This window comes from Polypterus senegalus, chromosome 3 (genome assembly GCF_016835505.1).
Source record: "Polypterus senegalus isolate Bchr_013 chromosome 3, ASM1683550v1, whole genome shotgun sequence".
Taxonomy (NCBI): Eukaryota; Metazoa; Chordata; class Cladistia; order Polypteriformes; family Polypteridae; genus Polypterus; species Polypterus senegalus.
In genome coordinates, this window is record NC_053156.1 from 64576061 (window position 1) to 64600896 (window position 24836).

Below are 24836 nucleotides of genomic sequence, written 5' to 3' on the forward strand. Positions count from 1 at the left end.
TGGTCATAACGGTCGACAACGTCCGCCATTTTGAACTTTCTTATTTATGGTCCCATGTTCACGAAATTTGGTAGGCGGCTTCCCTGAGCTAACTGAAACCAATGTACGTACTTATTTCGGTGGTATGACGCCACTGTCGGCTGCCATATTGAACTTTCCAACTGTCTTTGTTACTTATTGGCCCATCTTCAAGAAATATGGTACGTAGGTTCCCAACACTAACTGAATCCTACTTAGGTACATATTTATACGTCCATAGCTTGCAGCTCGGTCTCCGTGTGAGGCGGTGTTGGGTCGCCCATCCCAACGCCTCCCATGTTGTTGGCTGCCTGCCTATATAAGGCCGTCTGTCGCTCCGGTCTCTACATTCCCTTCCTTGCTTCACCATGGGATTCACGTCTCCCTGCTGATAACTACAGCCTTTTTATTTAATCCACGGCTTCTCCGCTGTTTTATTGTTCGTTTATTACAATTGTAGTTATTGTGTGGGTATTTTACACTTACTTTACATTGTTCAGATACCCATTTCCTTTATCATTCCAACTATACCCCCATTAACATGTCTATAGAGGTGATCACCATCGATCAGAGAACTGTCACTTACCGAGTGGTTTCCATGCCTGGAGATGGCACCTACCTTTTCCATTCTCTTTGTTACATATTGCACGGCCATATCAGGCTCATCCTTTATATCCGGAGGAACATTGTGTCTTATGTATTGAATGACTGGGACAGGTTCAAGGTGTGGACTGATGACAGTACAGGAGATAATTATACTACACAGGAGTACTATAAGAATAAAATGCTTAAGCCCTTCACCTATGGTTCTGCATGTGAGTTGATGGCTGCTGCTGAATTGTTCAGTTGTCGCTTTCAACTGTACCGAAATGGCCAAATATTTTTCACCTTTCAACAACCACCAATGCCTCTTAAACATCTTAGATTCACAGGTGACGATTTCAGTAGTGGACACTTTGTTGTTTATGAATGTTTAAACTCTCAAAAGCTGGATGTGAAGTTATCGATGAAACCAGTTGTATGCTTACAACGCTTGACAGATGCCAAATTTCACTTCAACACAAGTCCTGCAGATACTGTCGTAATTGAAACAAACCATGAAACTCAAACTGATTATGACAGCAGCAATCTAAGCTGTGAGATTTGAAACAAGATTACTTTTCACATGGCCAACTGTATGTTGCATGCTCAAGAGTAAGCTCAGCGCACAGCTTGGTCATATTACAACCGCAGGGCCGAAATGACAATGTGGTATACAAAGAGATCCTTAAATAATTATTGGTATATTTTCCCTCAGTTTAAAAAGGTTTAATTTTCTTCTTAATAAAAATTTTAACGCAGTACTTCGCCGCTGCGAAGCGCAGGTATTTTGCTAGTTTATTGAATAATTTTGAATATGACACCATTTTTGGAACACTGCTTGGTTTGGGATTGTTTTAATAAAAACAATTTTGCACTTTTATATACCTTCCCCTTGCTTTGTGTGTGTCCTCATCTGCTGGCTCATCCTTTGGGTATGTTATTGGTGGTGGTGGGTTCCAGGGGCTTCTGAGATGCAACCGGTGGCATGGAGATGACCCATACCATCACAGAAGCGTCTGTCCTCATGCAGAATAGGAATTGGCCACAGAGCCCTGGTCATTTGACAAGTCAGAAAAACTCTTGGGAGTTTCAGACTTATGACCATCTGACGAAAGGTGCTCAGAGAGAAGGCTGAGGAATTTACTGGAGGAGATTGTGAGGAGCAGACAAACCTCTCTTCAAATTCTCCATAGTAAGGGCCTTGGAATATTAATAAAGGGTTATAAAGCAGACCTTATGTTCCAATGCTTTGATTTTCTGAAAATGTAATACAGTTGTTATTGTCATTTACTATATCACTTTCTCTATTTAGGTCTTCATTAATCAACTATGAATCATAAAACTAAAGAACCACAACTTTGGGAGATCTTTCAGCTTTGAGACAAGTTGATTGGTCTCATATCTGTACACCTGACAGTTATCGTTGAGATATCACTCTTAATAGGTCATTCACATGTACCTTTATTTTGAGGGCCTAGGATATTCTTTTAGGAGAAACGGCTGACCCAAATACTATGACCTGCAAAGCTCCTAAATGATTTTGGGATGATGCAGATCTACTGCAATAGGCCACCGTTGTAGCACCTTCATAGTGTGGCTAATTTAAGGTAAAGTACAAATGTGTTATGCTGCAGCCTGGCATGAGCTGCTTTGTGAAAATGTTTACCGCCTCGCTGATAAAAGGCAGCATAGCAAACAGTTAGTAGCAGCCTTCCATTCAGGGCACGGTTGGCACACCCTGTCACTAACATATCTGAGGGACGTGCATGAACTGCATACATGGGGCATATCTGTCTAAATGAGGGATTGGGATTTGTGAAACTGATTGTGTGCCTGAGATGATGCTGGATACTGCATGTATACTGCACAAGGTTTTATTTGCTATAAATTGTTCTGTGAGAGTTTGAATTGCTATCTGTTCATCTGCAGTGTATAAAATACTATTTATCTACTTGGACAAAGCACAGGAGATTATATTAACGGTCATTGATTTGACGTTCAACTTTCTTTTCTCTTGCCACAGTAGACTTTAATATCTCAGTGTTTTGGCGACCTCTGCTGTACATTTTAACTCCAGCACAAAGTGCGTTCATCCTGCTGGAAACTCCATTGGCCTTTGACTTTAGACGGGAAGATAAATTCACTGCATGGTTGCCAGATTAGGTGGTTTGACGTTTATTTGGAGTATTTTTGAAGCTGTATTGCTTGAAAAAAATTGGTTGGCTGTGACTCTTCATTTTAGGACAGTGGTTCTCATCCTGTGGGGTGGGCCCCCCTAGGGGGGCGCGAAGATGTGAAAATAAGAAAACAAGAATCAAAAATATGAAAAAAACATCTGTTGAAACCAAAACAAATTAACTTAAACTACATTCAGATACTAGATAAATGTTGATAAAAGTTAAGTAGGTATAATTAAATATGCATCTACATTTCAAAAAAATGTTGGGGGGGGGGGCGATTAAAACTGTTATGAAAACTCAGGTCGCAAATACTTAAAGGTTGATAAACGCTGTTTTAGGATGTTTTCTTCAAATTATACTTGTTTTTGTAAGGACAAAAATGTCTATTTGCATTTGAAAGCCCCTTTAGCATATAAAACCGTCTCTTTGCCAACCTATGACAATGGAATTTCACACAGCGGCATTTGTTAAAAATTTAAAACCCATCAGTTTCTCATACTCACTGGTCATTCAACCAATGACCTTACAGTCACATCTACTTTTACCCAATCATCGATAAATCTGGGCCTTGTAGGTGAGATCAACCAATGATGTATGTCTGTCTGAAAAATAAAATAACAAATGAGAGTCGAAAACTGGAATTCAGAGGCGGGAAAACTGTGATGCATAAAGTCAGTCAGTCATCTTCCAACCTGCTATATCCTAACACAGGGGTCTGCTGGAGACAATCCCAGCCAGCACAGGGTACAAGGCACGAATAAACCCCTGGCAGGGTGCCAGCCCATACACACAATAGGGACAATTTAGGATTGCCAATGCCCCTAACCTGCATATCTTTAAAAGGAAACCCACACAGACACAGGGCAAACATGCAAACTCCATGCAGGGAGGACCCGAGAATCAAACCCAGGTCTTCCTATCGCAAGGCAGCAGCACTACCACTGCGCCACCATGCCGCCCATAATGCATAAAGTATTTTCACAATAACAACTACTTTCAGACCATATTTTATAAATGTGGGGGTTTTGATAGAAAACGAAGATTACAGGCCGTGGCACAGTTAGTAAGCAATCCTTCATTTGAAATGCAACATTTAACTATAAACTGCTAATGCATTTGGTATTGTCAAAACCCGGAGATGCGAGAGACAGATGAGTGAATTAGACTCTTTACGCCGACTTCTGGTGAGGTGGCCCTAAAAAGACAGAAGGTCCCAGTTGCATCATCCGAGCTGATGGGCTTTAGCAGCTGGGTGACATGTCTGAACTGCTACGTCTGCATCCCCATATCCAATTCAACGCTCTCTGGAACTGCATGTAATTTCTCAAAAAAATTAAATGAACACTTTGAAAATACATCAGATCTCAATGCGGAAAAAAATCATGCTGGATATCTATAGTGATAAGGACTGGGTAATGTGTTATGAACAAAAGTATGCCACATCGTTTGATGGAAATGAAAATTATCAACCCACAGAGGGCTGAATTCAAAGGCACCCCGAAAATCAAAGTGAAAAAATGATGTGGCAGGCTAGTTCATTTTGCCAAAATTTCATTGCAGCAACTCCAAATCATACTCAGTAGTTTCTATGGCTCCCACATGCTTGTATGCTTGCCTGACAATGTCGGAGCATGCTCCTAATTAGACGACAACTGGTGTCCTGGGGGATCTCATCAAAGATCTGGACCAGGGCATCACTGAGCTCCTGGACAGTCTGAGGTGCAACCTGGCGGCATTGGATGGACTGAAACATAATATCCCAGAGGTGTTCTATTGGATTTAGGTCAGACGAGCATGGGGGCCAGTCAATAGTATCAATTCCCTTCATCCTCCAGGAACTGCCTGCATAGTCTCAACACATGAGGCCGGGCATTGTCGTGCACCAGGAGGAACCCAGGACCTACTGTACCAGCATGGGGATCTGACAATGGGTCCAAGGATTGATACCTAATGGCATTTAAGGTGCTGTTGTCTAGCCTGTAGAGGTCTGTGCATCACTCCATGGATATGCCTCCCCAGACCATCAACGACCCACCGTCAAACAGGTCATGTTGAACAATGTTACAGGCAGCATAACATTCTCCACAGCTTCCCCAGACCCTTTCACATCTGTCACATGCTCAGGGTGAACCTGCTCTCATCTGTGAAAAGCACAGAGCGCCAGTGGTGGACCTGCCAATTCTGGTATTCTATGGCAAATGCCAATCAAGCTCCACGGTGCCAGGCAGTGAGCACAGGGCTCACTAGACTCATGAAGTCTGTTTCTGATTGTTTGGTCAGAGACTTTCACACCAGTGGCCTGCTGGAGGTCATTTTGTAGGGCTCTAGCAGTGCCCATCCTGTTCCTCCTTGTCCAAAGGAGCTGATACTGGTCCTGCTGATGGGTTAAGGACAGTCTATGGTCTTGCCCTGCTCTCCTAAAATAACTCCTGGAATCTCCTCAATGCCCTTGACACTGTGCTGGAAGACACAGCACACTTCTGGCAATGGCACATTTTGATTTGCCATCCTGGAGAATTTGGACTACCTGTGTCACCTCTGTAGTGTCCAGGTATCGCCTCAGGCTGCCAGTAGTGATACTGACCATAGCCAAATGCAAATCAAGTGACAAAACAGATGAGGAGGGAAAAATGTCAGTGGCCTCCACCTGTTAAACCATTTATTTCTGTTTTGGGGGTCGTCTCATTGCAGCCCCTCTGCTACTTAACTGAGCAGATCAACAGTCCAGACATTTAATTGACTTGATGCTATACTCGGATTAAAAAGGGTTTCTTAAATTTTTTTGAGCAGTATATTTTAATGTAATATTGTGGTTTTATAAGTCACTACACACATTACTGAAATACACTCAATGATAGTTTTGGATAGCCCCACACTTCAGTCCTTCACAAATGCAGTAGTTTACAAACATCATATTTTAATTTCTCTTTGAGAAGCATGAAAAATAACTGTTGAATCTCTTATATGATTACATTTTTGCTACATATGTACTATTGAGGGACTTTTTTTTTTAAATCAGGTGGTCACTTTATTTTAACAAGCAATGTAAATAACCTGTTTACTCTTTACCCTCAGATCATATTCTATTTGTTTATTAAGCAGAACTGAATCTTTTTATTTTCTACACAATACTGTAATAACTGTACAGTTCACACAGTGAGACACACAAACACACTCACTATGCATACACACTACAGGTGCCGTCATTGGTTTTCCTGTGGATTGGACTGTTGAATCAAGACAATGGCTGTGCATGCTGGGGTCTTTGGCACATGTCGTCCCAGTAGCATGCGAGGTGTCACCAATGGTTTACCCTCTCCTTCTACCTGTTCCAGTCTCAGTTCAAGGTTGTCCAGATGACAAAAGTATTTTTTTCTGAAATGTTCAATATGTTCAAAAAATTGCTCTAGCATTCAGCGTAATGTTTTGTCTAAATTCTTCACTCATCTTTTTGTAGCATTATAGTCCATTATCATTTCTGGCCAAGGAATCTCCTATCCCTGTGCAGATTACATTGTGCACCAAAGATGTGTCATTTGTTTAGACAAACGTGAAGGTCTTCACTAGCCTATTCTGTGTGGCCAGCAGTTGAGATGGGAGCTCTGGCTTATTTTTCCTTATTGTGCTAAGCATTGTTACCTTCCTCTTGAGGAGCTACTGTCCCAGTTTGTGTAAAAGTAAAAGTCATTGCATATGGTGTTGTGGCCATGCAGCTTATGTCATGTCCAGGGCAACCCTCGTGCCTTAATTTGTCACAGGAGTTCCTCCATCTGAATTCCCTTTCTTAATGAAATGAAATCCTCTGCTCTTCTGTATCTCTTTGCTTCCTCTTGAGCATGTTATTCATAGCTTTGGGCTGGCTTATCTTTTTATTCAGATGACGCTTAGATCTATTTCAGTGTTAAAAGTGACACTTCGTCACAGCTCTCTCGGCTCACAACTTGCCTCAGTGAAATTAAATTAAAATTAAAACCTAAACAGATCAAAACTCTTTAAAATTAAATTGCACCATAACTGAACTCCTGCAAAGTGGCACTAAAGTGTAACTTAAGAAAACAAGCTCATCTTCAACCATTCTGGGTGATGATCTCATCAGACCTTCTTTTACTTCAAAGAATCTTGGTGTCACTTTGATTCCTCCTTTTCTTATTTCACCCATATAAGCCAAATTAAGAAACTTCCACCTGTATCACATTTCTTATGTTTGCTCCTTCCTCTCCTTTTCTAATGCTGAGAATCTTGTCCCTGCTTTTATCACATCTAGCATTGATTATTTTAAGTCACTACTGGCAGGTGCCACTTCTAATCTTATATCACAGCTCCAGCTGATTTAAAACTCAACTGCAAGAGTCCTGACATGAACCACCAACAACGAGCACATCATAGCCTCATAGCATCCTGCTGCACCTTCACTGCTCCCTGTGTCTTACAGGATTGAATATCAAATTCTGTTATTAACCTGCCTACTAAGGTCCTCTCATTCTGTGTCCCCCCCACACTAACCTGCACTCTGAGGGTGACAGCAGGACCTTCAGCTGTATACCGCCCAGACTTTGGCATGACCTTCCAAAATTAATGACATCAGTAGACTCTGTTCATTTGTTTTAACTCATTTGTTTAGGAAGACATTAAACAGACCTGACATTCTGACCCTTCTTTCAGTTTACTCCCTTTATCTGTCCAGGTACTCAGGGTTTGAATTTTTGTCACAATTTATGTTATTTGTTCAGGAACTTTTTGTAGTATTATATGTTGTATTTTAGTCTGCATCATTGTTTTTTATTCTATTTGAATTTTTTGTATATCCTGTATTTATCTTTATTTAGTGAAGATATTATTTTTTCAGCCAATGTTATATACAGTAGGTCCTGGTGTCTTTCTGAATTTTGGGCATAGGAAGGGTGCTATATAAATAAATTGTGTTATTAGTATTTTTATTTTTTTTCTTTTGATGGCCCATCATTTATAATAATAAGTGACAAAAACTAGGGTAGTTCTATATAATACAATTAATATATAGCAAAATTCAGTGTAGAATATGTATTGCCGTTTTCTTCACATACACATTTTAAAATATTAGATTGGCTTAAATGTTAATTCTAAATTGGTTTAGAACAATATTGCACACACGCACAGTACATTTTAAAAAACGTAACCACTTTTATTATTGTTTTCTTAATTCTAACGTGGTACAAACATTGTAATTATATTGTATATTTTGTTTCATAAATGTAAACGAAAAACTGTTTTCAATTGACACAGATCTTGATGATTTTAATTTTCCCACAGACCCGAACACAACGTAAATGTTAATATTAGTATTTCACAGAAACGATCCGTATTGTATAGTTTGATGTATGACACGACGTGATGGCAGAAACCCTCTGAACGTCACAATGATGCGTATTAATTGGTTTGATATACTTTTTTTCCCTCTTATTTTCATCTCTTCATTTCTGAACGGGTCCTTGATCCAAATTTACTTTTCGGGCTTTGCCAAGACCTGCCGAAACCTTCCAAAAGTAATTTTACGAAGTCAGTCCTGAAACGACACAGACGTCACTTCCGGGTCTGTAACTGCGTGTCTAGAACTGCGGTGACGTATGGTGCTGTGGCTCTGCAAGTGGAAACTATTGGTTCAGAGATCCATTTGATGAGAAAGTCTGGTGTGGACAAAGATTGGCTTTGTTTAAAAACGTCTGTTAAAAATAATCAAATATTTTAAATATTTGACCCAGCCATTCTTATTTATCATGCTCTTCTGCCTCATGAAGTAAATCATTGCATTCCTTACAAACACCGCAAATAATGACGGCTTTCACTAATTCAGACTATTTACGTTTAGAATTGCACAGTTCTTCAAAGTAATCAAATACAAAATGCATATGATATCCTTGTTTGATACTCTTGTTGTCCTCCTACTATTTACAAATGTTCTTCAATAAATGAGTTCATCTGTCATGCAATATTTATTGCTTCATTTTTTCAAAAATGAAGAGACTTTTCTGCTGTGATACATGAACGCCTCTGTTTTAGTGTAAGGATGATTATAATATGTTAGCACAAATATAAAGCATATACTTAAAAATAATCATAATTACAATTATAACAATAGTCTGTTATAATCTATCAGGATGTTTGATGTTTATTCAAATAATTTTTTCTTTACACCAATTAATAAAAACAATGTGTAACACTATGTAGCAAGTTGAGCCGGTTTTAGGACTGTTGCTACCCTAGGCAAAGTTGAAATTGGCGCCCCGCCACCCCCTTTGCTTTGAGAGGAATCATCACAGCCAGACCTGTATGTACACTGTGACCTGGAGAAAGGACTGCGGACAGCAAAGTAATTGTGACCTCGAATTCACAATATGAGAATGTTGAGTTATAGCAAAGTCTGTTTACAAGACTACCCCAGAAAAGTATGCTTTTGAGGGGTTGCCATTTCAGATAATAAGTAGCAATCGGGCTGTATTTATGTCTTTATGTATTACTTTTAACGTTAAGAAAATGGAAATACTTAATTCTTAAATTATGGTTCCCTTCTATAATTATTTATTTAAATCACTAGCTGAACATGTGCCTTTTGATGTTGTTGACATTCTACAAACAATTTATTGATTTATTTTTAATATCCTTACTGTAACATATACAGGTGGTTTGAATAAATAAAGTACATTAGAACATTAGAACACTCCAGACGAGAACGGGCCATTCAGCCCAACAAAGCTCGTCAGTCCTATCCACTTATTTCTTCCAAGAAAACATCAAGTCGAGTTTTGAAAGTCCCTAACATCTTACTGTCTACCACACTACTTGGTAGCTTATTCCAAGTGTCTATCATTCTTTGTATAAAGAAAAACTACTTAATGTCTGTGCGAAATTTACCCTTAACAAGTTTCCAACTGTGTCCCCTTGTTCTTGATGAACTCACTTCACTCGATCCACCATACTAATTTTAAACACTTCAGTCATGTCACCTCTTAATCTTTGTTTGCTTAAACTGCAAAGGCTCAGCTAATTTAATCTTCCCTCATAATTCAACCTCTGTAGCCCTGGAATCAGCCTAGTCGCTCTTCTCTGGACCTTTTCTAGCATGCTATGTCCTTTTTGTAGGATGGAGACCAAAACTGCACACAGTATTCCAGATGAGGCCTCACCAGTGCATTATAAAGGCTGAGCATAACCTCTTTGGACTTGTACTCCACACATCATGCTATATAACCTAACATTCTGTTAGCCTTCTTAATGGCTTCTGAACACTGTTGGGAAGTTGATAGCTTAGAGTCCATTATGACTCCTAAATCCTTCTCATATGGTGTACTCTCGATTTTCTGACCGCCCATTGTGTATTCAAACCTAACATTTTTACTTCCTATGTGCCACAAATCTGCCCAAACCTTTATGCTATCCAAAGCCTTCTGTAATGATATAATGGATTCCAAACTATCTGCTAATCCACCTATCTTGGTATCATCTGCAAACTTAACCAGCTTGTTACTTATATTCCTATCTGAATCATTTATATATATTAAAAATAGCAGCGGCCCTAGCACTGACCCCTGTGGAACACCACTCATAACATTGGCCAGTTCTGATGACCATCACCCTCTGCTTCCTGTGTCGGCGCCAATTCTGCACTCATCTAAAAACATCACCCTGAACTCTAACTTCTTTTAATTTGATGCCCAGCCTCTCATGTGGCACCTTATCAAATGTTTTCTGAAAGTCCAGATAAATAATATCATATGCTCCACTTTGATTGTATCCTTTTGTTGCCTCCTCATAGAATTCCAGCATGTTAGTAAAACACGACCTCCCTCTTCTGAACCCATGCTGACTGTTCAGAATAACTCCTGTCCTTGCCATGTGTTGCTCAATCTTAGCTTTACTAATTCCTACCATTAATTTTCCTGTGATGCATGTTAGGCTTAATGGCCTATAGTTGCTTGAAACTGCTCTGTCACCCTTTTTATATAATCGGATGATGTTAGCCAATTTCCAGTCCTTTGGAATCTCTCCAGTGTGCAGTGACTTCCTAAAAATATGTGTCAAATTGTAAAATTAAATCAAAAGTAAATTGAAAATATAGCATAATGACAACATTCAGTGAAATTGAGAATACAGCGATTCTCTTTAAATATGAATCTTTATCCCCAATTCCTATTTATCGTATGTTAGTTTATGCAAATAATGCAGTCAAGTTATCAAAAAAAAAACAAAAAACCTGCTTTGCGTGCCCAGGGCGAATCTCACAAATGGTGGCGAGCGACAGAGGACGATATTTGCTAAGTTTTAACACGTTTTGATGTCTGTCTATTTGGAAGAAGATCATAGTTTGGGTTAAATGACCTTTTAGCAATTCACTCAAGAGCTACAGTCCTGTTGCCGTTTTGATCGTTTAATTTTATTTCACCATGTCTGTCTCTTCTGTGCTAGAGTTTGAGGCTTAATATTATCGACATCATCATCACTGATGTTATTCGTGTTATTGTTAGATTGTGTAGGTAGTCAGACGTTAACACCGAATATCGCTAGTATGTGAAAATAATATAAAACAATATAATCTGACGTTCGCTTTGAGGGTTCGTATGTCTATATTGTTTTAAAAAAAATGTTGCATCGCCTTGGGCCATTTTTGGGCAACAGATTATGTTGGGCATAGTTAATTTGTGCACAACATAAACATTTCTTTGTGTTCCAGCGTGGTCCGGACAAATCTTTCTAAGCAAAATAAAGATAGGAATCGCTACATTGGGGCTGCTGTAACGCGTTATGACCACTAGAGGACACCCTAGGCACTGGCCTAGACCGCCTGTGTCCAGAAACGGCCCTGATAAAGAGTTTGTTCAGACAAACAGTAACAATACTGAATAACACAGCCACGTGGCAATCTCAATTGTTGTTGTACTGTATTAAATAAAACTGTCTGCATATTGTATCTATTCCTGCCAGCCTGGTAAAAGCAGCTAGCTGAGCAGAATCCTGATGAGATAGCTGATGAGAGAGCAGAACCCCTCAGGCCTCGTCTTTTTCCATCTCCATCATATCCTGTCCTGCTGTAAGGTCTTTCAGCAATGTTCCACACTGAAGATATTCTGTGATTACATAGTCAATATGAAAAGTGATCTTCATACACAAATGAACAGTCTTCCTATTGATTACATCTGTAAAGAACATGCATATATGCAAATGCAAGTTGGCTGACTACTTACATAATAAGTCTCAATAAAATCTATTTTTACAGCAAATACTTAACATTACTGGTATACTGAGGTTTGGTAACACCACTTTTAGAAAAGTGACTTTCTCAGAAAAGGGACCAGGTAAAGAATAAATAGGAAAATATTGTCTTTTAGAAATGCAACCTGACTAAACACTACCTATAATGAGACAAAACAACACACTTATGGAAAAAAAACTGTAATATGGCGATGTAGTTAAATTGTTATACAAAGTGGTTTAGAAGAAAAAAGCTGCCTATAAAGTTTAAATGTGCAGTGCGCTAATATCCCATCTGCCTCATAAGAACTGAAGTCCGCACATCTGATGCATGGTTGCTGATGAGGTAAAAATATAATTAATGGTGGAGAACTATCTTCCTGAGTCAGTGATGGGAATTTTACTGGTCATGGTCACAAATCTTATTTAATTTCACTCAAATTGTTAATAATAATAGGCTAAAAGTAACCTGAGCCAGATTTCCCTGGTCTGTGAATTATATTTCTGTAAAGGTATTATTTAAAAACTTTATCATCAGCATAACCTTTATATGTACACCTTTATTCATTGCAGGTTAGGTTAGGTTAGGTAGACTTTATTATCTCAAAGGAAAATTTGTTTGCAGCAGGTGAGTACAAAATATAAGTTACAGAGTACAAGAAAATAAACAAAGACACAATGACTAAAAACTAGTGTCATTATAAATACACACACTCAGAATTAGTACAACGTACTAAGACTTACCTTTAACATCACAGAAGTTATTTACAAATTCAGCAGCATAAGTAACAGAATTCAAAATGCTTATTGCGATAGGATTTTGTTTTTTTTTTGTCATTGAGCGGTTGGGAGTAATAAGGAGATTGTGCATCAAAGAAAGTAAAAATGTAAAAAGAAAACACGCTGCTGAGTAGCATTAATCCAGTCATCATTCTTTAAAAAAAACTCATAGTAAGTTAATCATTTTATACAAAGCGTGAAGTCGTTTTTATTAAATTAGTATTGGATATCACATTTAAATGTTAATTACGTAACTATAGCAGTGCATGTATTCGTACTGGGCCATACATGGGCTTCAAGAAGCCTTCAACACAAAACGATCTGAGCAGCTAATGCCCATCTATGGAGTTTAATTAAAGGTATAAAATAAGATTGCTATGGATTTTTAACTTGTAAGTGGCGAAACGGTTGGCATTCTGCTGAAACCAGTCAGGCGCCGCAAAATGCAAAAACTGAAAGATGTTCGCGCATAACACTGAGGTATATAAGCGGATCAGAAGTGATGCGATTCCATACACGATTCTTGATATTATTAACTCAGATTTTTTCTTTAATTCTAGAAACGCATACTTTCCTAATTTTTTGAATAATCTATCCGTGACTGTTTTATGTTTTAATGTTAATTCACAGTTCTTGATTATCTCTACCTTTTTAGGGAACAAAGGCTAGACGATTATGAAACCAGCAATTTATTTACCTCAAAAGCATTTCTAATACTGCAGCGATGCGGGTGATCTGATGGAAGAAAGCACATTCTGGGGGGAATCTTAGCTTGCTATTCTTAAAACGACCGATAACTCAGTTACTACCTCACTATAACTTTGGAGTGAGATCGTGTTTTTGTAGCTCACTTCTGGCAGAAGCAGGAAGCTGATTTGCATAACAACTATAACGCCACTCTAGCTTTCGTTCGAGTATTTGTTTCAGCAGTCTACGGGTATGCTTCCTTTCAACGGTTACACTTGGCGTGATATACATTTATATTTGTTGAAATCAAACTAAGATATACAAGACGTATTTACTTTTGAAGGTGTATATTTTGAAAATATATATTTTAGGGTGAAACAAAATCGAAAAGTACATTCCCTGACCGGGAATCGAACCCGGGCCGCGGCGGTGAGAGCGCCGAATCCTAACCACTAGACCACCAGGGAAGTTATACAACAAGCAGTCTTATATTGGTGTTATTATTCTTATTTTTTTAAACTAGTAACTACGTATAAAAAAAAAATAAGATAGTTAGATTCAAAATTAATTTGAATACTACAAAAAAAAAAAAAAATAATTGTATGGAACAATCTCAGCAGGGTGAGCCATTTTACAACTATGTTTACAACTGTGTTTTCAGACCTCGTGGCGCAACGGTAGCGCGTCTGACTCCAGATCAGAAGGCTGCGTGTTCAAATCACGTCGGGGTCATGTACTTTTTGTACCCTTTCAATATATTATTTTACTCAGGCACACGGATCAAACTGTTAATTGTCAATTATGATCCATGCTTAAATATAAAAAACAAAAAAATAAGCATTGTTTATTATTGATGTTAACAAAAACACACTTAAAATCTTCAATTGTTTATCGCACGTTGGTTAAATAAATTGTTGAACATTTTTTGCTTATAAATAAGAGTTACTATGTATAACCGTTAATGAAAGCGATTTTACAAATACTGTACCCATAAAACCAAACAAGAGTAAACAGTGGATTAATTCAATAAAATTACCCTTATTTTCATGTTACATTATTTATAAATTTTTTGCTGCTAAAAGTACTCTCCTTATTGTGCTCAAATATAAAATAAACATGAGTTTATCTTAAATTACGTTTTCCTGTAGGGTTTGTACGTTCTATCTTCCCACCGGCAGATACGCAGATTTCCAATAACAAGTATAGATACGCGCATGTGCGCGCGTGCGTACTGGGATTTATATGGTTAAAAACCACGGATTGGCTGGTGCTAAAAAAATGTTTATCTCGTCTACAAACCAGGGCCACGGGTGAAAAAAAATACGGACACAAGCCAAGTTTCCATCCAGTTTTTTGCGACGTTTTGTTATCGACAAGCAGAATATACGTTAAAAAAATGTGCGAAATTTGCTGTCTCCAGCCTGTTTCCATCCAACTGGCTTTTTATCGATAAAATGGTGTGCGTGAAGACGTCATGCCCTCCAAAACGAACTGTCGCATATGTTTTGTTGTATCGCGAAAAAAAATATGCCCTTGAACCGTTTCCATACATAATTTTGTGTATGTCGCAAATTATCTACCTTTTGTTTTCCACGTTACACCCCCTCCACTAAACAAAGAAACAAAGAAATTGAGAGATTATTTAGACAGTTTTTTTTTTTATTTGCCAGCTTACTGTTATCAGTTTCACAAATAATTGAAATTGTACATAATATCCGAAGACGACAGCAGAATGAAGCAGTTGCTTGTCTGATAGCCCTAGAGCTCGAAGAAAGTACCCCAGTGCGGGTATGGGAGAGACGACGGAATAAGACCTTCTGAAAGGAGGTGGTGGGGAGACACTTCACAGAAAATCTCTGGCTGCAATATTTTAGAATGACACAGCCGATGTTTGAGATGTTGTATGGATTCATCAGTCCTGTCACCGACCACCGGTTCTAACCCAAAAGCGGATTGCCATCGCCCTTTACAAGCTGGCAACCTGCGCCGAGTATAGAGTAGTTGGAGAAACTTTCGGGGTTAGTACAACTGCCGTCCATCGATGTGTATATGCTGTGTGCACCGCTATTAAAGAAAAATTAATGCGGCGTTATATCAGACTTCCGACTGTAGCGGAGGCCAATGAAATTGCATATCGCAATTCCTTGGTTCATCTTGTGCCACAGATTTACGGTGCGCTGGATGGCACGCATGTGCCTATTCTTCCCCCGACGGAAGGCTACCGCGATTACATTAATCGCAAAGGGTGGCCATCTATTGTTCTCCAGGCCCTTGTTGATGACAGGTGCATGATACGAGACATTTGCCTTGGCACTCCTGGAAGTGCCCATGATGCAGCTGTGTTTGCAGCATCGGATCTGTACAGGTGAGCCTACCTTTCAACATCCCTTCTCAGTGCGATAACAACTGAATTAGTACTGTAACCTGCTTCCCTTAAGGTTTTTAATTAAAACTGAAATTTGAATTAATACAAAATAACGACGTTTAATCAAAAAAAAAAAAAAAAAAAGTTACTATTAATGAGAGAATTTCTCATATATGCCATTTAATAATAAGAAAAAAAATGTTTAGATAATGAAACGCACGGTTTATTAAATATTTTGACTGGCACAATAAATTACCTTTGCGTTTTTTTTTTTTATTATTTAGACATCCTGAGAGACACCCCCAGGCTACAGTTGATGTGGAGGGAGTTCAGGTACCCCTTTTAGTAGCAGGAGACCCAGCCTATCCGCTACTGCATTGGCTCATCACGAGAAATAACGAATCTCTTCATCAGACCATGCGAACCGCTCCGCTATTCTCGTTTTGATTGCACGTGATGAAAGTGTATCATGTGACACATTTATTTACAGTTCATACCTTCATTTCCATTGTCTGTCTTGAAATGTGTTTTCTTAATTTTGTTCTGTCCTGCTGCTATAATGTTGATACATTTCAAGTGGAGTTATTACATTTTCAAACGTTTACCTGGTTTTTAATTTGAATGCATACTTGTTCGCATTGGGACCCTAACTTTTAAGTATGTACTTATCAAAAAAGGTGAAGCAAATCTCTTAAATTGCTTAATAGATATTATATTGTTTGTTTTTCTAAAGAAATTTAAAAGTTTGCATTATTGAAAGTTGCACTTCCATAAACCGTCTTTTTAATGTATTTTGGAATTGAACTAACAGATTTTAAACTTAACTTTAAAAATGTTTTGTTTGGGTAGATGCAATAATTACAAATCAATTTTTTTGTGATTTTAAATCCTTTAAATTGCCATATACAATTTCTTTTATTAGGAATTTGTTGCATACCCCAACTTACTCTCCAAATGAAGATGTACCTTTTTGTAAATAAGATTACTGTTATTAGGTCATCGGTCTCACAGCTTGCTAAGGATTCATCTCTTCCAATAGTGTGTTCAGCTGTCTGACCACTTTGAGCCAGCGTGTGTCATCGTCTCTGTTGTCTGATTTGGTGCAACGCCTGACTCCTACAAATTGCCCCCTGGACAATGTCCCGTCTCGATTAATTAAAGAGGTTTTTGATTCTGCCAGACCAAGTCTCATCACCTTAATAAATGCTAGCTTGATTTCTGGTTGTGTTCTTGCTGCCTTGAAACACGCTGTGGTGCAGAAACGTATTATATAAAACAAAATAAGGACCCTCTAATGTGTCAAATTTCAGGCCAATTTCTAAACTGCCTTTTTTATCTAAAGTCTTAGAAAAAGTTGTCCTAACTCAAACATTCCATCCATCCATTATCCAACCTGCTATATCCTAACTACAGGGTCACAGGGGTCTGTTGGAGCCAATCCCAGCCAACACAGGGTGCAAAGCAGGAAACAAACTCCGGGCAGGGCTCCAGCCCACCGTAGTAACTCAAACATTTCTGATGAAAATAGTATTCTGGAAAAATTCCAGTCCAGATACAGATGTTCTTACAGCACTGAAAGAGCCTTGTTAAAGGGGTACGATGACCTCTTCCCAACTACTAATGCTGGTGATTCTACCATTCATGTACTGCTAGATCTTACCTCAGCTTTTGGTATTGTGGATCTTACAATTCTTATATCCTGCCTTGAACAGTTTGTAGGCATCCAAGGTAATGCCCTAAAATGGTTTAAATCTTATCTAAGAAATAGGAGTGTTTCTATTCATTTGGGTGAGCTCTCATCCTCTGTAGCTCCTCTTACTTGTGCTGCTCCACAGGGTCCCATCCTTGGACCAGTTCTCTTTTTGATATGCATGTTACCTTTAGGCTCCATTGTTAACAAGTATGGCTTCTCTGTGCTGATGACACTCAAATATATTTGCTACTAAAATCAAAGAGAGAAAATATAGACCATGCGTCCTTGAGTGATATTAAAACCTGGATGGCAATGCATCTTCTTAAACTAAATGATAATAAAACTGAGATCATGGTGTCCAAAACTTAACAAAGTTTGAGTGCCTCTGATGTTGCTCTTGAGCCCCTTGCCATACTGTATACAGTATGTATCATAAAGCTTCAGTTAGGAACCCAGGTGTGATCTGTGACAGCTCATTCAAACTCGACAGATAAATTGTAAGGTTAAATGAAGCTTTTTCCAGCTGAAAAAGCTGCTTCATTGGCTTCTGGTCCGTTTCACAATTTATTTTAAAATTCAATTTCTTGTTTTCAAAAGTCTGAATGGATCAGCCCCATCTTGCCTCTTGGAACTTCTTCACTTGTATGTGCCAACAAAAGCCCTGCAGTCTACTAGCCAGATGATGTTAGTTGTGCTGAGGTTGAGGCTGAAGCAAAGGAGGAATCGGGCGTTTGTGGTGGCTGCTGCTTTTCTCTGGAATGGCTCACTTTATTATATTAGGTCTGCTCCAGAGGTGGCTGGACGGTCTCATGGTCTGGAACCCCTGAAGATTATTTTTTTTTCTCCAGATGTCTGGAGTTTTTTTTTTCTTTTCTATCCTCCCTGGCCATTGGACCTTACTCTTATTCTATGTTAATTAGTGTTGTCTTATTTTAATTCTTATTTTGTCTTTTTTTTCTGTTTTCTTCATCATGTAAAGCACTTTGAGCTACATTATTTGTATGAAAATGTGCTATATAAATAGATGTTGCTGTTGTTGTTGCTCCAATACAGGCCATTTTTAAGTCATCATTAAACTCTTATTTGTTCTTGCTGCCATTTGACCCTGCAAGAGGTTGATATTGTTTGTATACATTGGCTCATGTACATTCATGATTATAAATAAGTATGTATGAGTGTGGGTTTATCTTTTATGTAATGGTTGGTTATTCTTGCAGTTTTGTGATGTGTGCATACAGTATATTTGAACTGCTTCTTTTACCCTTTCTTGTACAGCATTTTGGTTCAGTTCTGGCTGTTGTAAATGAGGTTTATAAATACAAAATTGCCTTGCCCTGCTTTATAAAACATTATTTTAATACATAACACTAAGAAGTGCAGATCTGAGACAATGGACTGTAAAGATGAAGTTGGTCTGCAACATTTATTACAAAAAAGTTAAAGAATATATAAAATATAGAAGAAGAATTGTAGATTATAACTGAACGATGAAGGCCATGTATGTTTGTTACATTTTCTCATAAAACACAGTCATTTTCCTTTTTTCTCTCACGTCATCTAAAAACAGATGCATGTCTTCCATATGTGAAATAAAAAGGATGATGAAGGGTCCAAAGACATATTCCCTCTCCTCTTCTTCTGGAAATTCAGATAACAATTCAGATTTCTGAAGGGCCTCCTCAATGCTGTCTTTGTCCATTGACAGTAATGCAGGGATTGAAACTCGCCCTCTGAACACAGAAATGTACTCAGCACACCACTTCTCTGCCTCGGTAAGATGCTGAAGGATTCTGTGTTGCTGTAATGTGTTTTATTAAAAAAAAAAAAATCTTTAAATGGTTATTATAAAGCTTATAGCCTTTTCCTTCACATTTACAAGGAATGTAAGAAACGGAAAATAAAAAAATAATGTACAGTATAATCTGAATTTATTATACATTATTAACATTACTGCTTTCTATCACAGATTCTACAAGTCTTCAATGTTTCTTACCATACACTATTATTAACACAGCAAACAATGCATTTCAAATGTTTGAAGGCCATTAAGAGTTGTACTAGTACTACAGTTTGTCAGAAGATGTAAAACAGGCTTTTTGTCTTTTGGGCTTTGACTCCTACTGGTTATCGATTAACAGTTGGCATCTGAGACAAGCATTAAGTCTCTTTATAGATTTTATTCAGCATTGTAAGCCAGCATCAAGAAAATGAAATTCATCTTTCTTATGGAAGTTTATAAAGTGATGTGTCTGTACCTGCTCATCGGAGCCATGTGCTGGATGTTGGAGAAGGAAGGCTGACGTTTCTTCTAAAAGAAAAGATCTGTAACCTGCAGAACACAGTGCTATGGAATAGAATAGTGAGACATTTGTTCACTTCAGAGGCAGTCTTTACTGATCTTCTGTCTTTTCATTAATGGCTCAATAAAGTCTCAACCTGAAAACAGAGAAAATAATATTTACCTAAGGAAATGTTAAAAAAGAAACAAAAGAATAAGAACAGAAAATGATGCAGTCCTGGCTGTCCATTATTTCTGTACCTTCTAATTTTTTGTTTAGTTCTTGGCCTTCATTTAGAAAGGTGTTTGCTCGCTCAGTCCGATGTGAGCAGTTACTTGAGTGATTTCAAAAAGAAGCATTAAGTTTATAATGGTAAGCATTTTGACTATTAGTCTTTGATTTACAATATGGCTAAGTATATTTGCCACATTACCGCAGAACTAAATTAAAGTTATTAAAGGAAATTTAAATTTCATTTAACCCTTGAGGCTGGAGTTCTCAAGTAACAATCTACACCAGCACTTCCTCAAAGCCAGCATGTCATTCTAAAGAGGACTGAGCAGAGTCACGTTGTTAAAAGGAGTTTAATGTTACAAAAATATTTCTGCAAGCCATTATAAACATACACTTAAAATATCTGGATTTTGAAAGGTAGGTGTTTGTGGAACATCCAAACCACTAGGGACAGTATGGTAAAATTAAAAAGAAAATACAAATATAATAAAATAAAATAAACATAACACAAATATCCAACACACATTGTAGAAGGTGGCAAAAATGGGAACCAACAACCAGATATAATCCTCCCTCTACAAATACTACAATGAAAGAAGAGAGGACGAAAGTTGAGAAATACCTCGATAAAATTGAAGGGGACCTCGAGGATGAAATACAGAGAAACCACAAAATGGTCATTTGGAAACCTGGACACAACATTAAATACAGACATACAAAAAAATATAGTTACAATATGAAATGGTCATACCATCAGCATGGAAATTCCCCAGTCATGGCTATTCATCTGACTTGGAAGGCCCTAATACAACGGGTAAAAAAATGGCTGACTAGATGTGGATTCCTGCCTGGAAACCCACCACTTGTTACGTTTTTCCATCTGATTTATTTACTGTGTATGTAAATAATATCGTAAGCTGTTTTTTTGTTCACCAATTGTCCAATACTGGTTGAATTGATTTTCATGAATGTGTGTTGCCATTGGTCCAATGTAAAATACAATATTACAATATAAAATAGCGTATTGGGCAGAGGAGTTGTAATGGACGGGAACAACTCAAAAACCAGTATTGATGTAGGGACAGCAACTCCCATTTGGCAACAAGAGTACTCTGTGGCCTATGGGAGGATACCATTATCAATGTGCACAATGTTTTGTTCTGGCGAAAGTGGGATTCTAACTAAGACTGCGAGTCCGACATTTTCTTCTTAAGTTATGTGGATAAAAAGTTTGTTCTCATGCTGAATTACAGCCTTTGTCTAGAGTACATAATTTGTCTAATCACATGTTCTGTTTAGCCATGTTGAATTTCTAAAAGACAGTTTTATCCATTTATTTTTATCTAGTCCCTCTTATGAGTGAAATATGGGTCTGAAAAGGGTGCATGATGTTGCCAAACCCTTAAGGAACAACACTCCTTTCTTTGCACCCCAAAACATCTTATAAAACTATTACACTCCCTTTTTAGGACGTTTTAAGGCTTTGAAATGGCACATGAAATAAAGTTTAGGATCAGTTTTGTGAAACTTTACACTATTTCGCTCATCACTGCCTATTATCTTGTGATTTTACTTCATACATAACAATAAAACAAGATCCAGGGTGCCGGACAAGGACAGTGGCCTCCTGCTCTGTGTGATAATTGGACTGTGTACATATGACAATAACTCTCAGATAAACTGGTGATACATTTTTGATCAAATAAAAACCTAACATTTTTTGTAAGAAAAGCAATACAATTGTGTACCTGCATGTGCAAAAGAAATAAGGCACGATTAAACAGAATGCTGGGTTGCTGTTCAAAATGTGGAAGAAAGGATGACCTTAGTGACTTTTACTGATCCTTGATGGCAGACATTTGTCCAAGTCAATTTTATGATCAGGCAGTTATAATTTTAGGATTTGATGCCAATGCAGTGCTGTGATTTGAATTGTGGTAATTAAAAATTAAACATTAAATGAATCAACTTTGAATCATATTTATAACATTATCACATATTGCTACTGGTGCTGTCTCCTGTAATAATACAGAGACATTCAGCAATGTCTGTAAACCACAAATCCCTCTCTAAACCCCTACTAAAAGATGCTCTCTTTGATCCATGGATGCTCTGTTACAAGCAAACCATTTTAATCATGTGGGACTAAACATCTATTCACGAAACCACACCAAACGAAGAAATGCAAAGAAGTAGTGTACATGATTCCAACCTGGTAAGGAGTTACATTAATTATGAAATCCAATCATGCACAATCCAAACATACACAAATAGAACAATTTCTTTACTCATGACAGCAGAGGCATTAATAGATTTATCAAAGAGGATGTGTAGATGATGGATGGAACACTTGTATTTCAGCCAGAAATGACAAAAGGGTGAACATTTAAAAAAGACATGAATATTTGATTTCTTACCTTATCCCATTATGCAAAAGTGCCCAGACAATGCTGGACACTTTAGCTAATATATATATATATATATATATATATATATATATATATATATATATATATATATATATATATATATATATATATATATATATATATATATATATATATATATATATAAGCTGTAAATAGGTCTAGGTTTATGGGGTCATTATTGTACAGAGTTGTAAAGTAAATGTCTTACTTGCATGAATAATTCAAAGTTTAAGTATGTATTCCTAATATCTGAGATCCTGAAACCACACTAAAGTCTAAATAGGTTCCTTATAACTGGATGAGATGATTTCACTGTCAGAATTTTTAAGTACAAAGTTATTTTTAAGGAAACACCTAATGAATAGAAGGTGAGCAATTGTTGGGAAAGCCACCAGAGGTCACACTTCCCCTTCAAATTAAGTGTGCCATGTCATTTCCAGTTTTTCTCCATTGTTCAGATACCGTGTCACCAAATGCAGTCAAACACAGCAAATGCAGTGACGTAGTTATGAAAACTTCAAATGCATTCACTGAACTCTGCATGATCTCTGATTTGCTTCATAGAATTATCTTTGGTTTTCAGAAACTAGCTCATGGAAAACACAACTTGTTAAATCTTTAATATACATGAGTGCGCAGAGTACAGGTTTCACCTGAGAGTTACTGTATAATTTACATTTCTTTCATGCTCTTCTCAAGGTACAGAAATTTGATGCAGCTGTGTAGTCTCATTTACACTCTGTGAGAATGCAAAAGTCCAAATCTGTTGATCTGCAATGCAGTATGAAGTCACACATAAATGGGCATACCAGGTCAGTCTCTTTGATCAAAAACAATGGAAGTGAAGGAGTAGGAAATTGGACGGAGCTATTAGACGTAGAGGCAGGGTCATGAAAATGCAAGGTGGAAAAGCTGGATGGAGTCTTCAAAGACAAACTAGATACATTTCAAATTACATAAAAGCAACAATTGTTTATACTGTAATTAACCATGGGTTGACATTGAGCAAAGCAGGTAAGTCTAATCTGAGCAGATCAACAATTTCATCAATTAATGTATATGCATCTTCAACTGGGAAAACCAGTAAGTACTACTGCTACTAAAGAACAATGAAACAGTTACGTTATGGTCTGCTACATACTTTAAATGATGTACATACATTCTGTTTTTATAACATTCAATTACAGTGGTATATATCTGATTTCTTTATACCACAGAGTAGAGAGCAGACAATATGCTGGTGGCTGAAAGTTACAGTTGAAAAGGAGACCACTATAGTAAATATGGTTCTGGACAACAATGCCCTGTGCCTGAAAGACAAACAAGAGACAATCATTCAAGACAATGATATCTTTCAAAATATCAGCACTGTAAGTTTGGCTACTATTGTCCAGCTTTTAAAGAGGAATTTGGTTACGGTAAAGCAGGTCTATAAGGAAATATTTAAACAGAACAGTGCCAGAGCAAAAGAGCTGTGGTATCAATATGTTTCTGTATGCCTGTACTTCATGAAGTCATGTCATGTAGTATTAGACTTTGTGTACATTTGAATCAGACTAATGTACTCACTTGGTCTGATATAGATTACTGTATGTACTCCACAATTTGCTGTAGTATTCCATAAACTGTAATGCATTCATGTTTATGGTATGCATTGTGACATCACTTTACTGTATTGAACTGCATGTACACCTTCTTCTTTTCCAGAGGATGATAGACATGGAAGTCAGTGTCACCCAAAATGACAGTGTTTTTGTGGATGTAACAGGATTTAGCATGACCAAGAAAAGGAGGCATGGTCAACATTTGATTGGTCACAGAACTACAATAGAAGTCCCAGGACAATGTGGTTCAGCAATAGAATAAAACTGAGTCATGGTATGGTTGGGGACTATAATGCAGCTCATCTTCTGCTGTTCTTTTGTTGGACTTGCTGAGCGATTAATGGTGGGGAAAGCAATAAAGGGGTAACAGTTGGGCAACTTTGTCGTCATATAGGACAATGTGTCATTCCATCATAGTGCAGCAGTTCAGAAGTGGTTCCAAGTCTGTCCGAGGATATCAATGGTGTACCTTTCACCATACTAACCATTCTTCCATGCAATCGTGAGTTTTTTTAGTGGTGGAAGGTTTATGACCGTACTCTACATGTTCAGGTCACACTTATTGAGGCCATGGATTCAACCTGTGATGACATCACTGCAGAGGCATAGCCAAGGTGATCTGCAAAAGACAATATTAAAAATCTATGGCCTAATGCAAATGACGAGCAAGATATGGCGTAGGCTGAGTAAACATCACTGTTTATCAAAGATTCTGTTGATTGTTTTTTTTTTTCTGTTTTTTATTTTTTGCTGCCTATGGTAA

The 24836-nt window shown here is 37.6% G+C and overlaps 2 non-coding genes across 2 annotated transcripts; one reads left to right on the forward strand and one right to left on the reverse strand.

Moving 5' to 3' along the window:
• Positions 1-13864: 13864 nt before the first annotated feature.
• Positions 13865-13936, reverse strand: trnae-cuc. The gene has a single exon. It is a non-coding gene; the product is annotated as a tRNA-Glu (tRNA).
• Positions 13937-14129: 193 nt separating this feature from the next.
• Positions 14130-14201, forward strand: trnaw-cca. Its single transcript has one exon. It is a non-coding gene; the product is annotated as a tRNA-Trp (tRNA).
• The last annotated feature ends 10635 nt before the right edge of the window (positions 14202-24836 follow it).